The following is a 10,383-nucleotide window of genomic DNA, read 5'->3' on the forward strand; positions in this document are numbered from 1 at the left end:
TTTCAGTGGAATTTTTCTGTATTAATTACAACAGCATCTTCACACACTTGGCCAATAATAGTACATATATGTGTATGATTTACGAGACTTGTCGATGCTTGATGGGCGGAGCTTCTGAAATAGCCCCTAGGAGGCCCCTGCCCTCAGGAAGATAGAGCCTACCTGTGAATCACTCTAAGGTCTAATGTGAGGAAGACAGCAATCAGACCCCTTCTGCAGGGCAAGTGGGATTCTCTAACTCCAGGGACAGCTGTGTAGGCGGAGGGTCCAAGGGCCATTAAATGACAAGTTAGGAAGGTGCAGTTTGTTGCCAACTGCTCACTGCTGACGTTTCCAGAGGGGCCCACCCCACCTCACTTTCCTCATCATTTCAGAGGAAGGAACGTTGTTGGAGAAGCGAATTGAGTCAGGGACATTTCAACACACCTGATGAACTATCTCCCTTGGTCCTTTTCAAGAATTTCATATGATCTGCTACAGAGAGGGGCTGGGTTTGTCAGCTAGAAGACTTAAGGTCCCAAACCCAAGCCCAGCCCTGATTATGGTTAATGGAAAGATGTTACACCCTGTGCCTCGGGTTTTTCCATCTGTAAAATGGGAAGTATCTCTTTTATCATATTCTCGGGAGGTGACATAATGATACCCCCAGGCTGCATTTTCTTTCTTTTTAATCCGCGAAAGCAAACAGAAAAATCTTTGTAAGGCTGGAAGCTATTGTCTTTTTATATAAAGGAAAAGTACCATAAAACTAGAGAACTTCTAAGCATCCTAAAAGCTGCTTTATGGCAAGGCAGCAGCCAAAAGACCTGCCAGTGGAGTGTGACCTTCCTCAAAAACCTTATCTTCTTTCTCCTGTAGTCCTGTTTTTTTCTCTTAGTAATTGTTATTCAACAGTGATGCCTCATATAACACTAGTCTTGGGCTGTGAGAAAAAAGTTCTTGCACTGCTTAGTCCCCCAAGATATGGGTGGCAGAAGAAGCCGCCTCATTTCTGATGTCTCTGTATTATCTGATGAAGGACAATCATCCCAGGGTTCACCTTTTTAAGGAGTCAGGGCTGGGAGCAGGTATTTTGCTTAAGTTTTATGTGGTGTCTGTATTTTCAAGAAATGTTGAATGTCACCTTTATTTCAAGCTTCTATAGCCTTTCCAAGTTGCTTTAGAAAATCTTCAACAGTTACTTAGCAAAACAGCGTGCACAGTAAGCCCATATCAGCTGGGCCTGATGTGGAAGAATTACTTCCATGAAGTGGACCTGGTGAGAGTGTGATTACAGTCTGCTGACCTCAGTTCCAGGGCTGTGGCCATCTGTACGGTGGGACCAGCACTCACCCACGATGAGGCTCCCAAGTGTCCACGGAGGGCGATGGTCACTTTTGATGGATGATGACCTCACAAAGGTTTCCAGGGGCAAAAACCCTCCAACCATCATTTCAAGAATTCCAAAGCAGTTTCACAATTCTGATTCTAAGAGAGGTTTGATTTGCAAGGGGAGGCTTTCAGTGCCTTCTCTTGCCTCTGTTTTATGGACGTTAGTAATTATCTTTTTGAAGAAAATAGAAGTGAGTTATACATTCTTCCTTAAGGATTTTAGTTTAGTTTATCTTGAAGAATTTTTTAATCAGCTGGGGTTTTCCCCCTTCGGTGGCTGGTCCCAGTGACTAGGCAACATGGAGATAATAGTAAATAACCCAGCTTTTTGTAAGAGATGTTATTTGAGGAGGGGGTTATGAGTACATACTAAACTTAGGAATACGTAAGTAAAGTTTCCTCTGAACTTACCTTCCTTTTGGAACAGGAGAAAAGATGATTTTTAGGCATAATGGTGCACAAAGTAATGACTAACACTCTCTAAAGATATTTAAATCTATTAGAGCATAAATATGTTAGTTCAGAATGGATTGAGTTCTGAACCTTGATGCCTTCAAGAGTGCTTTATTATCAGGTGGCTTGTAAAAGGCACATTGTTAATCAGATCTGTTGTGTTTCCCACAGAATTTCATTAAGAGGTGTGCATCACTTCACATACTCTGTAGGAGAGGGGACAGTGAAACAGAAACTTAATAGAAATACTGAGGAGGGGAGAAGGTAAAGCCACCCCGGCACCTGGGCCTCCTTCTTTTTCTTCCTAACTCTGCCTCTTTGAGATGTTCTTTGAGAACGTGGAGGAAGCTGCGTGTGGCTGGGGTCGTCGCCCTGGGTCTCCCTGCGCCTCTGGGTCTGGGGACAGGAGTGGCTTGGCACTGGGAGTCCTTCCCCAAAGCTCAGCTCAGTGCTGACTCTTCCTGTCCCTGGCTTTCCAGAGAAGGCCTGGGAGGCTGCCTCCCCTGTCCCCTGGGCCCCGGGGGAAGGAGCCGCCTTCTGGAACGGGGTGCAGGGAGGGGGAATCCAGAGCAGAGGGTGGACAGGTGGACGGCAGTCACTGCCATTGTTTCGGTACAGACCAGGCTATGGTTCGGAAGTTGTTGTCTGGCTGTTGGCTTTTCCTCTTCAGAGGCTGGCATTCATGCGATACATTTATGGTTTGCTAACATGAGTATGACACGCATGCACATTTTTGGAGTATTGAATAGGCAGTAAAACAAGGCAGCTAAAAGCTAAGCAGCCAAGTGCTAAGTTAGTTGTTTTCCTGATAAACTGAAACTAGCCCGAACTGGCCAAAGTGTGGGACTCGTGCACCCAAGCTGCTCTAGGTGGTACTTTTTGTTTGGTCTACTAGAAAAAGCAATGATTCGGAAAGGTGCAGTATCTGAGAAGGGAGTGCAAGGCTCCAGTTCTGCTCTCTGTGGTCCTGGAAGGAAAGGATGGGAGAAGTCTCCTCCTCTTCCTCTCCCTGCCCTGGAGCCGCGGCTGCAGTTTTCAGAGGATGGCCTGGTGCTACGCCCAGCGGTGGTATTTTATAGTATTTCTCAGTCGTTTTTTAGGATTATCAGTCATCGCTCGCAGGGTTCCTTTTCATTTTCAAGGGCATCCAGTCTGATCGTTCAGCTCCCTTTCAAAAGGCTCCCTCCCTCCCTCAGGCCCAGTCAGGAAGATTAATAATGTTAACTGATTTACTTCGCTGCAAAAACAGCATTATTAGTTAATTAGACTTTTACACCTCAGTCAGATAGCATTGTGCACTTTAACTCAAGGATGTTAAAGACCTAAATCTGAGAAAAAAGAAAAGAAAGAAAAAGGACAGGCACTTTTCCAGTTTAAGCTGCACGTTGGTCCATGTTAATTAGGCGTTTGTCCCTCGGTCTGGAGGTGACAGAAAATGCCAGTTACTGTGGTATTTAACTGACATCAAACTCCTGTCCAAATAATTCAGTTGCGCCCAGCCTTCTCTTTTAATTGGTGGGAAGGAAAACTTCGGCACACACCCAGAATAAGGAGGAAATTGTTAATTACATTTAACATTTAAAAATTTCATTCTGAAGGACCTGAAGAACACTTGTGTGTGTTCTTTTAAATGAACTATCCAGTTGAGCTTTTTAAAAACCATAACAGAATCTCCTCTCACACTTGAGCTACCCCAAATGATTAGCCCTTGTAAGTCTTTAATAAATGACAGTTTAGTAATCGTTGTTATCCAAGGTCAAAAAGTGGTGAGTTATTATCTAGGGCCCTTATAGATTCATATATGTTTGGCACTGTTTAAAAAATTGATAACTAATTTTCTAGCTTAAAGTCAGATTTCTTTATCAGTACTAGAAGTTCATGAGGGTTTAGGTGCCAAGCAATATACATGTTTTAGGAACCAATATTTAGTAGCACATTTTAAAAAATGACTTGATGGTTTTGTAGAAGTAATTAGATAAAACATGCTTTTTTTTTTTTTTTTAAGATCTTAAGCAACTTCTTCCTAGTCGCCAGAGAAGGTAATTTTCAGTGACAAGAGTGTAATTTACCTTATTCATGAGGTATGTAAAAACAATTCCAAAAATAATGAAAAGATTTCTTACGGGTAGCCTTATTGGACTTTTCAACCTCCCTGGCTTTGACTGTGGTTTCTAGCCAAAGGTTCACACGTTTGAGAGGTTCAAACGCTTCATTTTCAGTACTGAACTACTTTTTCGTGCACTGAATGAATGCAATATGTTAACACTCCTGTATGGCCCAGAATTGCTGGGCTGCCCCTTGGCCTGCCTGCCTGGTACTGGCTGAAAAGGTACCATTGTTTGTTCTGCAAACACTGGGTGATGTTTGTTTCCAAGGTGACTGGTTCTATTGCTGCCCTTTAAGCAAGGGGGGATGGGGAGAGAGAAAGTTGGCTTTAAACACCTGAGAGCATCCTGTTCAGGATACAGTCTGTGTGTGTGTGTGTGTGTGTGTGTGTGTGTAAGTTGAAATATTATTTTAACTGAGGTAATGGGAGAAAAAGGGATAGTGTGGAAATGGGAGGAAAAGATAGATTTATCAGTAAGTTAAAAATATCAGTAAGTTCCGATACACAACAATATACTTAGAGTGAAGGTAATGGTATAAGAAATGTTAGACTAAAAGATCTGATCAGACTGAAATTAACTGTTTTTACATTTGAAAAAGTAAAAAGTCAAGGGAAGAAAAAATATTTTAGATGATATCCATTGAAATGTTAAATTTATTTTTGCATGAACTACAGTTCTTTAGCTGTAACTTGTAAGCAGCTATTCAAATGAATAAAGTTTGAGAGTAGTATCATTAAAACTGGGTACTGATCAAGTACCTGGGCCTTCCAAAAAAGTCAGAGAACAAGAGATATAAACAGATTGGTTTCAGTCTTAAGGTCTATAAATTAAGAAAAATCTTAAATGATCGAACTATATTTGTGTTGAAAATTTTCCAGAAAGATAACAACAAAGATAAAAAGCCTCTTTGGGGGATGTATAATTGATGTATTCATCAGTGAGAGATTTTTAAGTTCAAATTAGAAAGAAGAAAAAAAGTTTCCTCTTTTCCTGGTCCTCCACCCCCTCTTTTTTAATTAAAAAAAATTTTTTTTTATTGTGCATGGATGCTGTTAACAGAACTTTGCCTTTTCACTCCTATCAGGTTTAGTACAGTTCATGCCCAGGTTTCAGTAAACATTAACTACTTTTATCAGGGCTTGCAGTGTACTGAATGGCTAGCAAAGAGAGTGTACTGCAAGAGACAGATGAAAATGAGAGAGTCCAAGGTCACATGGATGTTGAATTTTTTTTTAATTATTGAGAATTTAGGGTCAAGTTTCACACTTTCAATATCCTCGCTATGGTTTTGTGGGCCTAAGACAAGGACACTTGGTCTGGCCTTTCTCTGTCCTGGGGTTAAAAGAGATTTCTTCAGATGCTCCCTCTGAATGGCAAGACAAGTGATTTTAAAACACTGTTTATTCTTTCCTTTCCTTAAGAAAAATTTTTTTCAGGACTGCCTTCTATGATGAAAGGTTCTCAAGGTCCCCCCAAAGAAGTACTATAACATATATCGTGATTATTCTGACGATCTGATATTACAGGGATTTCTTTTTTTTTCCTTTCTCAGAGATTGTTTGGGATTGCCCTCTGAGCACTAATTTCATTTCCGGAGTTAGCACAGTGAAGCCTGCTAGATGAAATATCGCCAAATATAGAGTAAACGTTCTCGTCTCGGAAATCATGTAATATTCTAAAACTTTCCCCTGTGTCTTCTTTCCGAAAATAGGAATGTGACTTGTGCTTCTTTTCAGTGAAAAGGATCTGCACGTTTTAAAAACTACAGAGACAGTAAGAACTACCCTCTTCCTGCCCTTCATTGCAGGCTGCCCCCTAGGCATCCGTGGCAGACACGGAGGGTGGGGCTGCGGAGCGCGCCCGAGGGTCGTGTCTCCTTCCCGGAGGGAGGCACCGACCGAATCGAGGCTGTCTGTATGGATTTCGGTTCTGGGCTCCCGGCGGCCGGGCCGGGGAGGGGCCTGGGAGGACGCCGCGGAAGGCGGCCGGGCAGCCGGCCCTCCTCGGGCCGCGGAGCCTTCGTGCACTGGGACCGTCTAAGCTGAAGTGCGTTCGCACAGCAGAGCGCGCGGCGGCCGTCGTCCCGGGACTCGCCCGTGCCCGTCCCGCCGCGGCGGCCTGTGGGAAGCGGGCGGTCGACGGCCGGACGGCGGGGTCGCGGGGCGCTGGTACAACCCGGGCCTCCGCGCTGTCCGCCCACCTCGGCGCCCGCGCGGGGCCGCCCCGTGAGCGGGCGGCGGGGCCGTCAGTCAGGGAGGCGGGCGCCGATTGGCCGGCCGGCCGACGGGGGCGGACTGGGGCGGGATGGGGGCGGGGCTAGGCCGCCTTCCCGTGGGCAGCGCCGGCGTCGCTTCCACGAAAACCTTGACGCGCTCTCCTGGGGCCGCGGCGGCCAGGCGGCAACCTCGTGGGCGGCCAGAGGCCTTCGAAGAGCCCGTCTAGTAGTTGAGTTCGTTGTTTAGAAATGGGTTCGTCTCAGGTAGAGATTTGAACACATGTACGCCCCGAATGAAGTGCTCCCTCATGTTTTTCCCCCTGGTGTTCGCTTGAGGCCATTTAGCCTGTGATCACTTAAGTTTCCCGAAGTTTTGCATGGGCGTGAGCGTGCCCACTCGCGTCTTGTAGTTGTTGCCCAGAAGGAGTCCACGTTAAAAGGTTTGGCTTACCTGATGGCCGTTTTAATGAGAACAGCGTGTGGCTGAAAGTGTGTCCGCAGAGCCTTTTGGAGGAGGAGGCGGAGGCGGCCGGGGATGAAGAGGACGAAGAGGGGATGCAGCCTGGCTGGGGGAGGCATGAGTGGAGGAGGAAGGACAGGGGCAGCTTCTGTGGGACGGGACGCCCGGGGCAGCGCGGCGTCGGGTCCTTTCTGTCCTCTTCCGTAGTGTTGGGCGGCTGTTGCCTCTTTCCCATGTGACCCGCGTTCTGCGGATGGAGGCCGAGGGGCACCACGGAACCAAACAAGCCACCGTGGCCTCAGGTTTTAAATCCCCACCCCCTCCCGTCGCAGCAGTGGCGGCGGCGGCGGCAGACCGCGGGCCTCTGTCCCCGGGCTCCTCCGTGGTCCACGTGGTCGTAGTAGCGATGAGCCCATTGCGCCGGGCGCCGGCTCCACGTTCTGCGCTTCATGCCCCCCCCACCGCGCCCCCGACCCGGTGGGGGGACGGCAGGGCCTATGGGATCGCTGGGCCTTGCTCCTGGGACCTGAAGGCCGCCTGCCACCAGGGCCCTGCCCAGTGTGCCCTGTGTCCCCGCAGGCCTGCCCGGAGCTAGCCCCGGGGTGTGCGGGTGGTCCCTGCCTGCACCCCTGTGCCATCATGAGGCTGGTTCACCCACCCGGGGCCCTCGTCCGCCCCCAGGAGCAGCTCAGTACCTAGAGCAGTACCTAGAGCACTTCCGGTGAGCCCTGTGCCCTGACTTGTCTCGTTTTTGGTGTGCCTTCTTGGGTGATCACTCTTCGCTGGGCTGCAGCGTCCAGTGATTCTTAAGACTAGGGGATTCAGGTTCAGTAGGTCTGTTGTGAGGCTGGGCCTCGTCCGTTTGAAAAAGCTTCCAGGGTGATTTTAATGAACAACCCTAATAATCAGCTTTCAAAGTTGTATTTATAAACAGGTTACTTGTACATTTATGTCTGATGAGACAAATGAATACATTTGAGCCACTGGGATTTTTTTTTTTTTTTAATAGAGTTAGGAAATGACACAAACCTTGAAATTCTCCTATCCAATGCTTGTCTGTTGCAACCCTGAGTTTCCTTTTCAGCGAGATAGTGTGGTACCTGTGCTAGACCCCGATAGGCCGTCTGCACTGGCAGGTGTAAATGCCACTAATTAATTTTTTAAGAAATTGGCGCTTTGACAGAATTATCAGGGATGCCGAATAACTGGGACCAGATGTTTCTTTTGTTAAGGCCACGGAGAGGTAAGGTCACACACAGGTAATAAAGCTGCTGACGTTTAATCCCTTGGTCGGTGGCTGTGGATTTAGGGATGCTGAATAATTTCTTTAGAAAGGGCTGGAGAAGATGTCGTTCTGTTCTGGTTTCTGCCGGGCCTCCGCCACCCCCCCACCGCTCTTGCCATGTTATCTTCTGTAGAGGTGTTTACTCAGTTATCATCGGGCCCAGCTCTTGTTAGAAGAGGGTAAATGGTACTTGGGCCTCTTTATCTAGACCCTCTTGCTCACCATTTTGCCACAGCTGAAGGGACAGCCTGTGCCTCTAACTGAATCCATCTTTTTTTGCACTCCTTGACTGTGAAACAACAGGAGAGTCGGACGCTCATCATTTCGAGTGCAGACTTTACAGCCTCTGAACAGCCTCTGCTCTCGCAGCTTATGAATGCACCATTTGTCGTCCCGTGCACAACTGTTAGATACAACTGGCCTTGCAGCCCACTCTGGCTGCGACCAGAGTGCATCACTGCGGCCTTTTTTTTCCCTTTTCCTTTTTTTTTTTCTTCTTCATTGCTTCTGCATAGGCCAGATTTCTGCTTTAAATACCACCATTTTGTCCACACTAGTTTCTTTGACCCAGCTTACATTTTTCAAATATAAGTTTCAGAAATAAGGCTTAATTTGCTCTAACTGTTAGTATAGAGGTTCTGATTAAGTGCAAGTATTTTACTTTATTAAAGGAAGAGATTAGTTTTGTGGCTATGTGCTTTCTCTCTCTCTCTCTTTTTTTTTACAATATTGTAGAACCATGTGCCTTTGAAATTTTATTTTAAACTGGGTCAAAGTTAGAAAGTTGGGTTTTTTCCTAGATCATTATATCTCCTAAGCTTTACACAAAATCTCTTTGTCATCCAGTATCTTCAGTTTAGATTTTAAGGGAAGCCGTTACAAGTACAATGTGGTTTTCTAGAATATTTGAATATTATCATTAGAAATGACTGTTTATCATTGTTTCTTGAAACGGGGTTCCATCCCCAAATGATACCAGTAGTGTTCAGAATCTCACTTCTGTTTTGTTTCTCTCATTCTTTGGCCTTGTAATTATTTATGTGTTATGTATGCATGCATTGGCGTTATTCCTCCTTTACGTTTTATTTAATTGCATTTTAGGTGAAAGGATGTATTAACATATTTTTATACTGTGCTTTACATATTCAACAGCTGGACCAAATTGTTAGTCCTAATTGCTTTTAGGCCTTGCTATGGCTAAGGAGACACATTTCTGTTAAAACAGCAGTAAACATCCTACAGCAACCAACTCTACAAACCCTGACATCCTGGAGTTTCCAAAAATGAAACAGCCATTTGCTGAAAATGAAGAAGCTCTCTGTAGTTGAATTTTAAAGTAGATGTTTAGGTTTCAAGGATTGTATTCACTCGTCTTTAAAAGAAGACATGGAGGCCCCGGGTTGCACTTGAATTTTGAGACATACAGGTATGTTTAAAGGAAGAAAGTGTAATCGTTTGTGAGATTCATGCCTTCCTTTTCATCTCACCATTCAGAGGGGGAAAATCTGTCTTTTTGTGAGCATTGTCTCCTACTACCTGAAGAGTCCTTAAGGTCGACGTAAAGACTAAGCAGCTGCAAACAAGTTAGGGGGCAAGTTAGGGGGCAAGGGTTTCAGGGTTTTCAAGAGCAGTGTTCTACCTTGGAGTCTGCTGTTAACTTGTAGAGCATGTTTTCCTTACTCGGTCCAGCGTTTTCATGCTTGGTTTTGATCTCCGCCTTTAAGCTGGGTAAACTCTCTTTGGACTTTTTCTCCCTTTATCCGTGGTTTCTTGACTGCCCTTCTCATGTGATTAATATGTGTGTTGCTTAAAATGGCAACTGAAACATCACCAGGTATTTTCACCAGGTAGAAACTGCTTTTCCTGTGTCAAAACAACCAGTGTGGCTTAGTTGATGCTTCTGTTGCTAAGCAGGTAAATTTCTGGTCTGCAGGCTGTCTGTTAACCCCGTAAATGCCTAATATCAAGCAAAAAACAGCAAGAAGAAAAACCACCTTTTGCTTCCTTCTCCCGTAGTGCTTTGTTCTGGAGGGTAAAAACTGGGCCTCCCTCACCCTTACCTCCACTTAGCTGTGTTCAGGACCCAACCTTGATTTCCATATTTCCGAGGGGAGGAGGAGAGTTAAGAGATGGAGAGGCCTGGGAAGTTGGTGGAGAAGACGCCCTGGGAGCTGGCAGTGAAGGTCTCCTGCTGCAGGATACAAATTATGGGTTTGAGTCCAGTCAGGAATGGGTTTAGCCTTTTTCTTTGGGACTTTTCTCTGCAAGTCTGCCTTCAGTTGCAGCCTGGCTGTGGGGGAAAGAAGAAGAAAGAAAGGGCTGCTGTGCGCATCCATTTGCCAGAAAGGAGTTAACAGAGCGCACCGCAGAACAGGTTGGGCAAGACTGTTAAAGCAGTGATGAAGCCTCCCCCTTCTCCTGCTCTCCTCCTCTCCCTCCCTCTGTCCCTCCCTCTCTCTCTGTCCCTCTCCTCTGGCCCTCTCCCTCCCTC

General features: G+C 46.0%; 1 protein-coding gene across 15 annotated transcripts in view; it reads left to right on the forward strand.

Annotated features, from left to right (window-relative positions):
• Nucleotides 1–10,383, forward strand: part of RREB1 (ras responsive element binding protein 1) — a 180,228-nt gene that overhangs the window by 64,244 nt on the left and 105,601 nt on the right. Inside the window, exon 1 of one of the 15 annotated variants that reach the window (XM_027128301.1) lies at nucleotides 6,282–6,411. The exons of 13 other annotated variants lie outside the window; for them this stretch is intronic. The gene's annotated coding sequence lies outside the window, so the exon portion shown is untranslated. Of the gene's footprint in view, nucleotides 1–6,281; nucleotides 6,412–7,580; nucleotides 9,319–10,383 lie in introns of those variants that run through there. One more of the 15 variants, XM_027128300.1, reaches the window with a different exon arrangement.

Source organism: Aethalodelphis obliquidens, unplaced genomic scaffold, assembly GCF_003676395.1.
Source record: "Aethalodelphis obliquidens isolate GAN/ISIS:26980383/991018 unplaced genomic scaffold, ASM367639v1 scaffold34, whole genome shotgun sequence".
NCBI classification, from domain to species: domain Eukaryota; kingdom Metazoa; phylum Chordata; class Mammalia; order Artiodactyla; family Delphinidae; genus Aethalodelphis; species Aethalodelphis obliquidens.